Below are 16,118 nucleotides of genomic sequence, written 5' to 3'. Positions count from 1 at the left end.
CTCAAAAAAAAAAAAAAAAAAAAAGAAAAGAAAAGAAAAGAAAAAGAAAAAGAAAAGCTGTTATTGAACTGCCTCTGAAAAGCTCAAGACTGGCTGGACTCACTGACATTACCATGACTTGGACAGGGTCATGCCATCTGTCTCTTCATCTCCATTGGTGCTGGCTCTGTCTTAGAAGGCCCTCCCTGAAGGTGGCTGTGAGTAGGCTTTCAGAAGCTCAGTTTGAAGCCCGTCCACTCAGCAGTCCAAATGAAAGATGTCCTGAAATGGCAATGATGAGACCAGCTACCCTTCCTGGGCTGGTCACTGTACCTGGGCCATGGGTCATGCTAGTTAGTGATTTGGGGTCACTTGCCTACCTTGGGGCCAGGTGGCTCCACCTAGATAGTGCCAGCCAGGCTTGGGATTATTCTGTTGCAGAAGAAGGGGAGACTATACTCTGAATGGTGGCAATAGCAGTTGTTCTTCCTCTATGCTCTGGGGACGATGACATCTCTGCCCTGGCCCTCCACACCTTCGTTCTCTCTTCCTGCCTGTGCAAACTGCAGCTCTACCCTTGTTGAACTTCTGACCCTTGTCAAGTGACTTAACTTCTCTGAGACTCAAATGAGGATATTGAAAGAGCCTTCTGCCCCGGGTTCTTGTGAGGATTAACTACAAGATTATAAAAAAAAGTACCTGATGTTGGTGCCCCGCAACTTGGTGCTCACTTATTCAATTAGATAAAAAGGTTCCAATCCCGTTGTCCCAGGACAGAAAGGCCTCCCCACCTGTAACTAGGAGTGACGCAGCATGGAAAATGGCAGACGAGAGGCCGACAGGAAAGGCAAAGAAACCGGACTGCCTCTCCTTAAGGCACCTTGATACACTGGGACAACTGTTGACAGAGCTGGTTAGACATGACTTAGATGATGCTGAGCTGCAACGAAGCAACGTCAGGGTGCCCCAGGGTGTCAAAGAGTGGCAAGGAGGTAGATCTCAGAAACAGATCCAAAGCTTATTTTTCTAGGTAGATAGAACATTCTTGAGGATGGTGTTGAACTCATCCATACTCTGACTCAGCTGAGGATTATAGTGACCCCTTCTCTGTGCCCCATAATTTATCATTTTACAAGTTTAAAGAGACGGGAAAAAAAGGGAAGGAAAGAAGTTATTAAGCCTACATTTCATGCCGAAGAGGAAGCCTCTATATGGAGCTCCCAGAGGAGGTGGAGCTATGATGCCTCCCAGCAGCTGGAGTGTGTCCCCAAGGACCCAAGTGTGACGCTAAGTTCCTTAGGACACACTAATCTTCTCTAGAGTCTCATCATTGAGAAGTGGGTGATATGTTATTTTGGAAAATAAAATTGTGACATGTCCTAACATGGCATTCATCAAATAAATGCAGACAGGTGTCACAGCCTCCAAAAGACCGTATCTCTTCCAGGCTACACAAACCATTTCCTCCAACTGTTTCAGATAATATGAGACTTCCAGTGATGTAAACATGCCAATCACCGTTCTTAGGAAACACCAGAGGGTTGTTTTTTTTTTTGTTTTTGTTTTTTTTTAACTTTGTTCAGAGTTGCTATGTATTTTTCCAAATTCCTTTTTGTTTCTAAAAAGAATAGAAAAGAAAAGAAAAGAAAAAAGTCATCACCAGAGATAAAACTAGAAAGAGAGAGAGAGAGAAAAAAGAAAGAAAGAAAGAAAGAAAGAAAAAAAAAAAGAAAGAAAGAAAGAAGGAAAGAAAGAAAGAAAGAAAGAAAGAAAGAAAGAAAGAAAGAAAGAAAGAAAGAAAGAAAGAAAGGAAGAAAGAAAGGAAGAAAGAAAGACAAAGAATTTAGCCATACTTTTTGGTATATAAAAAATTATGTGTGGAGCCGGGATGTGGTGTGGTGTTTAAGGTTCTGAATCTCACATGGTCGACTGAGTGGTTTGAGTCTTAGACCAGGCAGCTTGAAAAACTGGGTGCATGTGCATGTGTGCCCAACATCCAAAATCCTGAGGGGAGAATGGAGGAGAAGAGATTGTGGTGTGATCATCCTTCTTAGGGGAAGATTTCTCACTTTGTCTCTCCTTCTCTGTCTTTTTCTGTCTCTCTTTGATGAAAGCATGCAAACTATGGCAAAAGATATGAAAAGAGGGACCAGCAGTTAGCGTAATGGCTATGTCACTGGTCTCCCACATAGTCGACCGCGGTTTGCGTCCCGGACCCGGTGGCTTAAACTTACGCCGGGCGCGTGTGTGTGCGTGCGTGCCCAAGATCCTGAGAGGAGAATGGAGGAGAAAGGATTGTGGTGTAGCCATCCCCCCTGGGGGGTGATTTCTCACTTTCTGTCTCTCTGTCTCTGTCTGTCTGGCGAGCGCATGCGCCCTATAGCAAAAACCTCTCCAAAAAAAAAAAAAAGATATGAAAAGAAAGTATATGTGTATTTTCATTTACAATATTACAGTCATGTCATCAAATAGGACTTTTTTTATTAGAAATTTCTTTTTTTTGGAGAGATTTTTGCTATAGGGCGCGTGCGCTCACCAGAAAGACGGAGAGAGACAGAGAGACAGAAAGTGAGAAATCACCCCCCAGGGGGATGGCCACACCGCAATCCTTTCTCCATTCTCCTCTCGTAATCTTGGGCACGCATGCACACGCGCCTGGCGTGAGTTTAAGCCACCGGGTCTGGGACTCGAACCGCGGTTGACTACATGGGAGTCCAGCGACATAGCCATCACACCAACTTCTGGTCCCAGGATATTGTCTTTAACAATAGACTTAATATCTGTGTAATATTTCATCTTATAAATGTGTCAAAATTTATTTAACCATTCCCTGAGTATCTGCTTATAACGAGAAAAAGGTTACTTAAAGCATCGCTACTGGGTTAGACTAATCTCAGCTAGTCTTTTCATAGCCCACGATATAGAAGTGATGATTATCTTCCATTTACAGACAAGGGAACTGAAGGTGTGAGAGGTCAAATGAACTACTCAAAGACCCAGAGCTACTGAGAGCACTGGTAGGACAAGACCGACAGCAAAAGGGCAATAGGCATGAGCAGGCTTTTTTTTTTCCCTTTCTAATTGCCAGGGGCACATGTATTTGTCAGAGAGAGGGTGAAGGAGGAAGCATCCCTCCTCCCCTCCTCAATGGGTGTGGTATGGCTTAGAGGACACAGTGGGTACATCTGCGTGTGTGCCCAAAATACCAGTAGGATGGAGAAATGGAGAAGAAGGAATTGTGGCATGACCACACCCCATTGCAGGCAAGGGTGGCTTTCTCCCTCTCTCCCTCTCTCTGGCAAAAACATGTGCCCTATGGCTACTAGAAAGGAAAAGAAAAATATGCCCACTCATGTCAGGAACCGCGATATCTCCACACCCTCAGAGCAGCGATTAATGTTCACTATTATTTTCTCTTTACTGTGTAGTGGATATGTCTTGCACCGAAGCCCTTAATCTATCTGGAAGTTACTGTTCATTTCCTTCTCAAGAGGTCTGTATAGAAGTGCTAGAGCAAGCTTGTATGAGGTGGCCACACTCACTGCGTGTTCTGTCATACCAGGTACCCGAGCGAGCACCCACCTCACTGTCCAGGTACCGAGAGGAGGCTGTGCAGAGCACACCAGAGGCATTGTACAGTCAGTCGCTCCTCGCTGAACGACCTACCATTTAATGACCTCCCAGACTTAAAACAGTTCTCCAACGTAGGGAATCCTTTCTCAGTGTTTGTTTTATTCCCACCATCAGTGAGAATTCACTACACAAAGCATTTGCAATCACCAAAGACTACATATTTTGTTTATAGTTATCAAGTTGGAGTTTCCTTTAAACCTTTTCATTATTATTATTATTTTTTTTTAGAGAGGTTTTTTCGCTATAGGGTGCGTGCACTCGCCAGACAGACAGAGAGAGACAGAGAGACAGAAAGTGAGAAATCATCCCCCAGCGGGGATGGTCATGCCGCAATCCCTTCTCCTCCCTTCTCCTCTCGGGATCTTGGGCACGCACGCACACGCGCCCGGCGTAAGTTTAAACCACCGGGTCCGGGACTCAAACTGCGGTCAACTACGTGGGAGTCCAGCGACATAGCCATTATGCTAACTGCTGGTTCCTAACCTTTTCATTATTTAGAATAAACACAAACATGATGCTGGATTTATATTATTGTGTTGTGCGTCTTGCCACACAACGCAATAATATAAAGACAAGACACTTTCTGGCATTTACCTAACGTGTGCTTTTTCTATGGATAGAATTACATTTTCCTAGTATAGTGTGGTGTCATGCGACAGCTATTGAAAACTGTATATACCCTATGGTGCTGACACACCACAAGACATTGGCCGGTAAGCTCCTTGTTTATCAACCAGTTCCTCTCATGACTTGGTCACAGGAACAAAACTCGCCAGCTAAGAGAGGAGTGCCTGTACTTCCATTGCCACAGCCTAAAGCCACATTGATTTTTAGCACTCGCATCCCTATACTGACGGACATCAAACTCATAGCAATGCAAATTGTCACATGTTCTTTTGTTCTGGGGGTGAAGATACAACTTTCGGAGAAAAAAAAACCACACACACAATAAATCTCTTCCTAAGACCTGCCTGTTGCTCTAAATTTGCATCTAATACACTCTACACAACTGTATTCATCAAGTAGATGTGATGTAGTGTTCTACTGGTAGCATAATTTTCTCTTGACATCCCAAGTGTGAGAATATGCCGCTGACCTCCGCCTCTCAGACTTCAGAGCTGTGGGCCACCTTCCAGATGGCTCTGGTTCCTTAGCGTTTTCACAGATGTTGGCCACCTAGGTTCTTGGCACATCTTGTTTATATATAGGGAACTGCCGAAATAGCCATGCCATGCCCCTGTCCAACACGTCCTTCTATTGGGTCATCAGAAAAGTTATGATACATTTTTGCATGGAAAAATATGGGAAAAATATCCCATTGATCCCATATGTTACAACTTCCCAGTGTTCTTTTTTATTAACATATATTACTAGTTAGAATTTTTTATTGATACTGTTGAAATTCTATCTAAATTGTCTCCTGTTGAAATGTGTTTGCGTCACACATGGTTTGGTTAGCAGTATTATTGCTTGCATCTACTGCTCTTCTTTGCTTCTAGTTACTAACACATTTGACACACATGCCTTTCACATCGTCTTAATCCATCTTTGCATGGCTAAGCACCTGGGTGATTTTATAAAGGAAAGAGGTTTCTTTATAGACTCTCAATTTTTGTGTCTGGCAAGTCCGAAGGCCTTGGCTTACAGCGTGGCTGACCGAAGCACAGAGGATGGTGGGCACGTGCAGAGAGAGACAAACAACTTTCTCTCTCACTCTTTTCTATAGCAACCAATTTTCATAAGATGTACCCTCTTCTCGCGAGATCTAAAACTCACTAGGTCTGGGAAGGCATGATTTTTCTTCATTCTGTGTCCCCTTGTCATCTTTTAGACATGCCTTTCTAAACATCCGAGATCACCAGGGACCGCTCTGTGTGGTTACATCTTTTTTCCTAGATGTTTTCTCTTTTTGTCTCTCACTGAGATGATTCAGAATTGTGCACTCTTATATAAGCAGAATTTGGGGCTTCTCCCATGTCTCTTTTCTCACTTGGGATCTGTGTGTTTTCAGATTCCGTCGTTCCTCTCCTCCTGGTTAATATTGGGTAGCCCTAAGTAAGACCTTTGACTTCTGTTCTAATCAGACTGTGAAGTTGCTGTAAGGACAGAAGAAAATCGTGCTTTAGCTGTGATTCATATAAGTACCTATTATTGAAACACTTTGTGGTTACAAGTGACAGAAAACCAATGCAAACTGGCTCGCACACAAAAAGAATCTCTCGCATAGAGAATGTCCCCCTAGGCGTCGATGTCAAGTCCAGTCCAAAGGCCAGTCTGGCTTCAGGGACAATTGGATTCGGAGCTCTGTTAATGCCATGGGCTCCCAGGTCTGGCTCTCTGGCTCCCTTGCTGATTCCTGTGGGGGCGACACTAACCCCAAACTTGGCAGAGCTATAGTGAGGAGCAGGACCCCAGACCTTGGATTTGGCTCCCAGCCCTGTGAACTGGAGCCACGCCACACTCTGAGCGTGGGAGATCTGAGCGTGGGCCTTCCTGACTGCCAGCGGTTTCACTGATGCTGAGTGTCACCCCCACTCCGTAGCTAAGGGCAGCCTGCAGTTCTTTTCAGCAAGACAGATCCCACTGGAATTACGATGGGTGATGCTGAGCCTTGCTCAGGCCCCTGCTCCTTACTCCCTCATTCACCTTGGGTGGACATTCCTGATGTTGACTTGGGTGGCTGACGTCACTGGACTCCTTCCTGTGCTCTACTTAGCTTGGTCCCAAGGGCTGGTAATTCACTGGCCTTTGACACACCCCCACCCTGTCTCTCAGGTGGGGTTTCCACACTTGGAAACTGACCATGGAGTCACCCCTCAACTCTACCTTGTAGGCTACTAGATTAGATTTCATGTTTGCAAGCTATTTCTCTGAAACAGACTCTTGGCTTGGTCTGGTCATTCAGCATGGTCATGTGTGTCATTGTTATGTCACATACAGTACCAGGTGCCACTTTTTCAACAGCCTGGAATCCACTGCTCTTCCTTTCTCCTATCCTATGACCTTTTGTGATATTCCCTCCAACATTGGGCACCATCTTCATGGAATGATGCTTTGCTCCCTACATGGAAATAGAAGAGTGTCGGCGATACTCCTCAGAGTGTTCCTGCCCCGCCCCGGAGCAGCTGAGTAGAGCTGAGTGGCTAGGGAAGGGCAATGGCACCCTGCTCTTCCCTGCAGAGGCATTTGACAGTGGAGAGTTCCTGTCCCGGGCTGAACCTGGATCTCCAGCAGAGCATCTAGGTTCGTGTTGACCTGGGAGCTCCTCCATTCCCTTCTTTGCTTGAGTCAGCGAGAGAAGCTTCTTTTGCTTTCGGGAACCCTAGTTGATATGCTTATGCTGTGCTCCATTCTTCCTCGCTTTCCAGATTTATTTGGGCTCTTTTCATTCTTTCCTATGAAGTTGCCATTTAAACTCTTTCTGGTCACGCTGGCTAGTCTCCTGCAGCATGCTCTTCTCAGATTCTGGCCGGTACATCCTGCTTCCTGCCAGGCCCCTGCTGTTCTGGGGTGGATCTGGGCTATGTTCCAGGAGTCAAAATTCTCCACTCTGACACCATCCACATGCCCAGATGTTCCCTCCATATACTTCCTCTTTCTTCTTTTTCTTTTCCCAAGTCACGAACTCCTAGTGAAAGAAGGAATGAAAACACGACCTGTACCACCAATTCCTTCCATTTCCTCCCCAGAACTTCAAAGTAAATACAAATACATGAGGCTTAGGCTCATAGGCTCGTAGGCTATCAGACTTGGAAGAAGCCTTAGGAAGCATCACAAGCCTTTGCTCAAGTGCCATCTCTGATCGTTTAGTTGTGGCTGAGGAGGCTGTGGCATCTGGGCACAGGAAGAAATGTGTGTAAGCGAGTACCAATGTCTGCATGGATGGCAGAAGGGAAAGGGCCAGCAGGTGAGCTGATTATCTGCCACTCCTCCAATAACCTGCTCTGCATTTTACAAAATGAAACTGAGTACCCCATGTATCAAGTTGCTTAGCCATATAGGAAGCCAAGGCAGATTTGGGGACAGAATTAGGGTTGTCATGGCATTCCTTTTTGCAGTCCTGACAATGCTAATGATTTCTCTTTCATGTGAGGTCATCCAAGTCTACTTGCTCATTGCATGAAAACCTCCCAATCTGTGACATCAATTCTTTTTTTTTTTTTTTAAGTTTATTTCATGAGAGACAGCGAGAGAAAGAGAGAAGGACCAGCACCTTTGATGGGAGTCTCACACAGTGATACCTGCTAGCCCTCTCAGCCAGCCAGGATCCTGGGTACACATGTTTAGGTCAGCCAAGGAACTGAACCTGTGATCTTCTGGATGGATTGGACATTGGTTGGACATATTACCACTGCACCACTCGGCTATGCCTGATGTCAGTTCTATACTCAGTCACTGCTGTGCATTACAGCGGGGCCTGAAAAGGATCCTGTTGGTGCCCGTGGGACAGACTCTGGTGCTCTTGGAGAATTTTCCGAATCACAGTTCTGCCATCCTGAGGCCAGAGAGGAGGGTAGAACCCAGGAAAGGCAGGCCTGGACTGTGCCTGCCATGGAGCTCTGGGGGTTGGAGGGTGCCCTGGGAGATCGATCACTGCTTAGTTTTGACTTTTTTGTCAAGCTGGGGTTGGCAAGCATTCAGAAATTGCTGCCCCAAATGGAACATGCTAAGAGGGAGGAAACAAATAGCTGGGTGAACACCCCTCCTCCCCCCCACCAAATGCTAACACTCATCACCTTGAGTTGAGAAGTTAGGTCAAGCCCAGACCTGGCATGACTTATGAGAGTCTTCCCTGTGGGGAGACGGGGACAAAATGTCTCTCTCTTTCCTGTGGAAGCCAGCTCCATCCTCCTTGACTGTCAAGATGGAGCTGATCCTTCACGAGTGGATGCAGAGAGGCAGAAGTTCCCAGAGGATCACTCACAGAGGGTGAGAAACTTGCAGAAGCAAACAGCTCCAGGGGCGAGATGGCCCCTGCAAACACAGGCTCAGCAAGCCCCTGGGAAGAGGGGCCCTTCCCTGAGGCCAGGAGCACCAGAGTGGGGGTTCCTGAAAAGGAATAGGGAACTGCTGCTTCTGCTTCTTGGGGAGGCAGTTCACATGGACTGGGATCTATTCTCAGGATCGGCCTTTGTAATGGGACGGCATCCTGTTTTATTAAAAGCCTGTTGCTGGCGGGGTTAGCTGTCTGCCTGCTGAGTGGGCAGTGGCCCAATATCACTGTGGGCAATTCCAAGCCAGCACTGGAGCTGACATCAAACAGGGAAAGAACACGACTGGACTCTTTTTTAGCTGAGGTTGCAGTACTTTCTCTCTCTCTTTTTAAAACAGTTCTCTAGTCTGGTCCCACTGTGTACACTTGGTGTGTGCAGCATGCATGTGACAGTCTGACAGCCCGAGCCCACCCTACTCCCTCTCCCCTTCTCCTCTCCCCTCCTCCTGCCCAGCCCTACTGGCCTTCCCTAGCCCTGAGAGACACTGAGGAGCAGAGGGAGACCCAAGCTGAGGCCTGGGGTTATTTACTGACTTCATGTAGAAGGAAGAGAAATTGACCAATTGTTTATCTTCTGAGTCTCTGAAGCTCTACGAAATTTATCCATTTCCAAAAACCTTCATTTGAAGATTTCCAAAAATTAAAAAAAAACACACACATATAAATAAAAATGAAAGGAAACTTACTTCAAAAGAAACTAAGGAAAAGCTTTTTGCTTTGTTAACACATTTGTTTATTATTTTATTAAAAAGTAAGTTTGTTGAAGGTGGAAAAATGTAGTTTTTTTTTCTATTTTTATTACATGTTTGCTTTCTTCCTCCATTGTCTTATCAGTTAAGAGGACAAATAATATCTTAAGAGACTAAGTTCTCGACTATTTCACATCTGTCTGGGAAATTGCGGTTTGCGTAAACTTTTGCTTTGTTTTGTTTTTAATTGCCAGAGGGCACACACACTTGTCAGAGAAAGAGACAGAGGGAGCTTGAGAGAAGAAAGCCCACGCCAAAGAGGCATGGCCACACCAAAATTCCTTCTTCTTTTCCCCATCCTGTTGGTATTATTTTTTTAAAATATTAATGCTTCAGTACAGATTTTAAAAATAAGGTCTTTTAAAAAAATTATTTATTGGGGGACTAGCAGTTAGCGTAATGGCTATGTCGTTGGACTCCCACGTAGTCGACCGCAGTTTGAGTTCCAGACCGGTGGCTTAAACTCACGCCGGGCGCATGTGCGTGCGTGCCCAAGATCCCGAGAGGAGAATGGAGGAGAAGGGATTGTGGCATGGCCATTCCCCCTGGGGGGTGATTTCTTGCTTTCTATCTTTCTGTCTCTCTCTGTCTGTCTGGCGAGTGCATGTGCCCCATAGCAAAAAAACCCTTTATATATTACCAATTTTAATATGCTGGGTGGTTATTGTGCACCATTTATCTCTCTTAACAAACTTTGGAGTTGGGGCCAGCAGATGGCGTGGTGGTTAAGGCACTGGGGATTCCCACATGACTTGACCATGGTTTGAGTCTCAGAACTGGTGGCTTGAAAATCATGCTGGGCACATGTGTGTATGTACCCAAAATCCTGAGAGGAGAATGGAGAAGAAGGAATTGTGGAATGACCATCCCTTATGGGAAGGTGATTTCTTTCTGTCTCTCTCTGATGAGTGTACACACTCTAACTCTAACCCTACGCAAAAATCTAAAAAAACAAAAACCAAAAAACCAAAAAACAAATTTAGAGTGACTAGCTCCCGTATTAAATATAACACGTTAATTTATTGACATTTTTTAAAAACCCTGCACTCAAACAATTAACATTTCCGATAGTGCCAGAAAATTGTATATGTTTCAAAAAAACTTAAAAATTAAGACAGTGGAGATAAAGGGATTTGGCAAAAGACAAAAATTGTACTCCAAAATGTGTTATTTCACTTTCGAACATTCAATTTCATCTTCAAGATATGAAGTTTCTATTATTTCCCACATTAAATGAATCATGATATTGACATAAGCCTAAAATCATGCAAACTCACAATTTTTGTTATATATTTTAATATTTTCTATGCTCATTTTAAAAGGGTTTTCCAAAAAAGAAAAGAGGTAATATAGGCCACAAAAATAAATAAATAAGTCAAAGAGCACAACCAATCATGTTAAATTCAGGTCACATTTTTCTAAATTATCTTTAGGGTAAAGGATATTCCACAAATTGGACTTTTCTTTATCTTCTTTTTTTGGTCCACTCTCTGCTTACTTAAGAGCAAACCAGAGGATTATCTTTATGGTGAGGGAAAAGCCAGAGAAGGCAGTACGTACTTATTTATTTATTTATTTTTTAAGGAGGGCCAGGACTCTATCAGTTGGCACAGAGCTCTGCCTGTTGTGTCTTTGCTGGTTAATTTAAAACATTACCTCTGAGTTTTTAATATAATACGTTCCCGTGAGTCACTGGGCTGAAAGCCCATCGTATTTGTGCCAGGCAACAGTCCAAGATGAAAAACAAGTAGAACACAGATATCAGAAGGCTTTATTAGTGCAGCTAAACGCCTGTAATTAAGAAAGCTCCAGTTGTTCTGTGGTAGTTTATTTCTAGATAAATGTAGTTGCAGCCTTTCAGCGCCAAAGAAAACCTCATTCAAGACACAGGGCAAGGAATGGGAAGAGCTCAGAGTTTTCTGTGTTACCGACATGTGTTTACATTACTAATCAACTTTTGGTGGAGGAAAGAAGTGATAAGCTGTTTAAGTTTTCAAAAGGAACTGAATATCTTGTTGACTACAGACCAGGCTCAGAGAAATAGGACTTTTTATTTTAAAGCTTATTTCTTTTCTTTCATGAGAGAGACAGAGAGAGTGGAACTCCTTCCACAGTGTCTCATGCAGAGACCCCTCACTCCTACCCCCTCTGCCTTCCCAGTCCTCCAAGATCATGGGCGTGTACGCCTAGCATGTGCAGGTCAGCCAGGGAACTGAATCCATGACTCCATTCAGGTCTGGCGTCCTTGGGCAGTGTGCTACCGCAGCACCACCAAGCAGACCCAGATGTGACTATTACATAATGCAACTGATACCTTCTTAAAAAGTGAAGGGTGATGTTTTGGTCATAGAAAACACTACAGATAGCACTTTTTCTGCTTTTGGGAAAGTCACCCAGAAAAGAAATATGTCAATAACTTTATTTTAAAAATAGTCCATGTTAGTCTGGTCCCAGCGCCTAGTGGTTAAAGTGGCCAGATCCCTGGGACCAGCAGTTAGCGTAATGGCTATATCGCTGGACTCCCACGTAATCGACCATGGTTCATGTCCCAGACCTGGTGACTTAAAACTCACGTTGGGCACATGTGCGTGCATGCCCAAGATCCCAAGAGGAGAATAGAGGAGAAGGGATTGCGGCGTGGCCATCCCCCTCGGGTGGTGCTTTCTCACTTTCTATATCTCTGTCTCTCTCTGTCTGGCGAGTGCACGCACCCTATAGCAAAAACCTCTCAAAAAAAAAAAAAAAGTGGCCAGATCCCGCATGGCCAACCCCAGTTTGAAACCTGGCTCTAAATAGATGCATGTGTGTATGTTTCCCAAATGTGCCCCAAATCCTGACAGAAGGGAGAAATAGAGAGGGGAGTGCAGCATGACCATGCCCCATTGCAGGGTGCTTTCTCCCGCTCCTTCTCTCTCTGGAGAGCTCACGCACCTTCTGGCAATTAAAATATTAACAATATAGACTGTGCTGGCTCTTCAGTTCTGGGGCAAGATGGCACAGACTTGGTTTTTCCCTACTTTACTCCACTAAGTACAACTACATACTCTGGAAACTGTTCAATAGATAAAGAAGCTCTGAAAGCGGAAAGAAAAGAGGTAGATGACAAGAAACCTGGAGACCTGAGAGCAACGTGGGAAGTTTCCTGTTTGTTTTTGTTTACTTTTTCTCTCTGATATACCCTGAGCTGGGCTCAGGAGAGGCCTGCAACCTGGAATCACTAATAGGTACAGACAAAAAGAACTCCAAGAATATCTTGTTCTCTCTGGCCAAAGTCCAAGAAATGGGAACCCCAGTAGAGATCCAGTCAGAAGCCCCAGCTTTTGGGGTTTGGACAGTGGTACAGCAGTGAACATGCGACGCTCTGTGAACTGATCCATATGAGAAGGTTCTAGGTTCGCATCTGAAGACCTGCCTGAGTACACCAGGCATGAATGTGCCATGATTAGGGGCTAGCTGAAGCCGGGGGTGAACAGCAGTGTCAATACCCAGTTGGGATGCCGTCTCTCTTTCTTGCTCATGAGAGAGAGAGAAGTTCTAGCTCCCACTTTACAACCCAGGTTCCTTGCAGATAGTCTGTTTGCTAACAGCAGCAGCAGCAAAAGCCTGGACGGTCCTTGCCATTGGTCCACACTGGGATCCCTGCGGTGGCCTGATTGACCCACAGAAGCAGCAGCAAAGTCATGTGTCTCCCTGGATTCTAACCAGTGACATAAGAAAACCAAGGCCCGGCAGCTTTTTCCTCATCCTTAAAGGTTGCCCAGCAACAGAGTTTCTTAGCATAATAATCACTAAGAAAACCATACAGAGGGATATACTTAAAAAACATTACAATTAAATCAAAACGGAACTCTAAAAACTGTGTAAGAAAAAGAAAGAAAGGAATGAGAAACAGAAAGAACACACTCACAAAAAAAAATTTAATAAAATGTCAGACTTAGCCCTAATACATCAACAATTCTCCCTTTCTCGCTCTTTTTTGTTTTTTAGATTTTTGCCACAGGGTGTGCATACAATCGCCAGAAAGAGACAAAGAGCAGGAAAGAGAAAAAGCACCCCCTGGGTGGGATGGCGACACTGCAATCCCTTCTCCTCCATTCGCCTATTGGAATTTTGGGCACACATGCATACGTACCCAGTGTGATGTTCAAGCTGGTGGGTCTGGGTCTCGAACCACTGTCAGCCATGTGGGAGTTCAGTACCTTAACCACCAAAACAAGACAGCTGAACGAAGAAATCCATAAATTCAAGATTGTGGTTGCAGCATCTATTCCCCATCCCTTCACCCCACACCACCAACTCAAGACTTCCAAGAGTATTGGGGGGAAAAAGCAGAAAAAATATAGAATAAACACACCATTAATGTGGCTGGATCACACATGGCTGACTAAATGGTTCTAGTACCAGATCCAGTGACTTGAAGAACTCTCAAGGCATGTGTGTGTGCATACCCTAAATCTTGAGAGGAGACTGGAGGAGAAGGGATTATGGCGAAGTCGTGCCCTGTAGGGGATACTTTCTCACTTTTCCTCTCTCTCCCTCTCTCTCTCTCTCTGGCAAGTGCACATACCCTATAGCAAATTTAAAAAGAAATTGAAATAATACACAATGTGCTATCTGTCCATAATGGAATCAAAGCAGAAAGTCAATAAAGAAGTCACCAAACACTTGGAAACTAAACAAACTTCTAAATAATTCATGCATCAGAGTGGTAATCTCAAAAGAAGTTTAAAAAATATATAAAACTGATTGAAAAGTAAAACACCACGGCTTAAAATTGGTGAGATACAGTTAAAGCAGTGCGGAGAGGAAAATTCATAGGCCTAAATGCTTACATTAGAAAAGAGAAAAGATCTCAAATCTCTAATCTAATTTCCTACTTCAAGAAATTACAAGAAGTTGAACAAAATAAACTCAGAAAATAGAAATTAGTAAATAATAATGAGCTGAAATCAATGAATTTGAAAGTTGGAAAATAATAGGAAAAAATAAAACAGAATGGTAGTTCTTTAAAGAAAAAAAATCAGTGAAATTATGGGAATCTCTCAAAAAAAAAAAAAAAAAAGAAATTACAAGAAGTTGAACAAAATAAACTCAGAAAATAGAAATTAGTAAATAATAATGAGCTGAAATCAATGAATTTGAAAGTTGGAAAATAATAGGAAAAAATAAAACAGAATGGTAGTTCTTTAAAGAAAAAAAATCAGTGAAATTATGGGACCAGCAGGTGGTGTGGTGGCTAAAGGCACTGGACTCGCACATGGCCAACCAGTTCGAGTCCCAGGCAGCTTGCTTTCTCACTTTCCCTTTCTCTCTCTCTGTCTCGCTCTGGCAAGATTAAAAAAAGTAATAACAATAACAAATAGAATTAAATAAATAAATAATTCTTTTTCAAAATCAGTGAAATTAATAACTTCTCTCAAGACTGGCAAAGAAGAAAAGAGGAAACACAAATCACCAATATCGGGAACGAGACAGAGGAGACCACCAGAGAGCCTGAAGTCATTAAAAAGATAATAAAAAAGAAATGCTCTATGCTCATAAATTCAATGAGTTAGAAGGACTGGATCGATTCCTCCCAACTCACCAACTACCAAAACAAGGTCGACTACATACAGCTATTGAAGAAACTGGATTTGAAATGAAAATGTTCCTCTCAAAAGAAATCTTCAGGGGAACCAGTAGTTAGCGTAATAGCTATGTCGCTTGACTCCCACATAGTCGACCGCGGTTCGTGTCCCGGACCCGGTGGCTTAAAACTCACGCCGGGTGCGTGTGCGTGCGTGCGTGCCCAAGATCCCGAGAGGAGAATGGAGGAGAAGGGATTGCGGCGTGACCATCCCCCCTGGGGGGTGATTTCTCGCTTTCTGTCTCTATGTCTCTCTCTCTCTCTGGCGAGCGCACGCGCCCTACAATGAAAATCTCTCAAAAAAAAAAAAGAAATCTTCAGGCCTAATGATTTCACTGGAAAATTTTGCCAAACATTCAAAGGTAGCTGGATACTCCATGGTCAAGCACAGTTCAAATTCCAGACCTGGCAGCTTGAGAAACTTGGCCACGTGTGCATGTGTGCCAAAAATCCCAAAAGGAGGGAGAAATGGAGGAGAAAGAATGGCTGATGACCGCTCCCCATGGAGGTGCTTTCTTTCTCTCTCCCGTCCCCCACCCCCCGATGAGTGTGTGCACCTTCTGGCAAATTTTTAAAAATCATGTAACCATACCAATTGATACAGAAAAATCCACCCCCCCTTTTTATTTTGGTTTTAAGACAAAGTGTATTACTTGTTTTAAAAAAGAATTTATTTATTTATTTAATTCCATTTATTATGATTATTATTTAATTTGACCAGAGAGAGAGAAAGGGAAAAGAGGAAAGCAAGCCACCAGGTACAGGACTTAACCACATCAGCCACATGGGAATCCAGCATCTTTAACCACCATGCCACCTGCCAGCTCCCAGAAAAATCATTTAACAAAAGCCAATACCCATTAATGATAAAAAAACAAACAAACAAACAAAAACAAACAACTCCTTCAGGACACTAAAAATAGAGGCAAACCTCCTCAATCTCATTAAGAACATCTATTAAAAACCTACATCAGATACTGTATTTAATGATGAATGAATTTCCCCCAAGATCTGGAACAAGGCAAGGGTGTCCCCTTTCACCATTCTTATTCAACACAGTACTAGAAGTTCTATCCACTGCAGTAAGGCAGGGAAGGAAGTCATGCTGATGAGGAAAGAAAGAAAACTCTCTTGTAGA

The sequence above is a fragment of the Tupaia chinensis genome, unplaced genomic scaffold (assembly GCF_000334495.1).
Source record: "Tupaia chinensis unplaced genomic scaffold, TupChi_1.0 Scaffold000511_1, whole genome shotgun sequence".
Lineage (NCBI taxonomy): Eukaryota > Metazoa > Chordata > Mammalia > Scandentia > Tupaiidae > Tupaia > Tupaia belangeri.
This window is presented reverse-complemented; position numbering follows the sequence as displayed.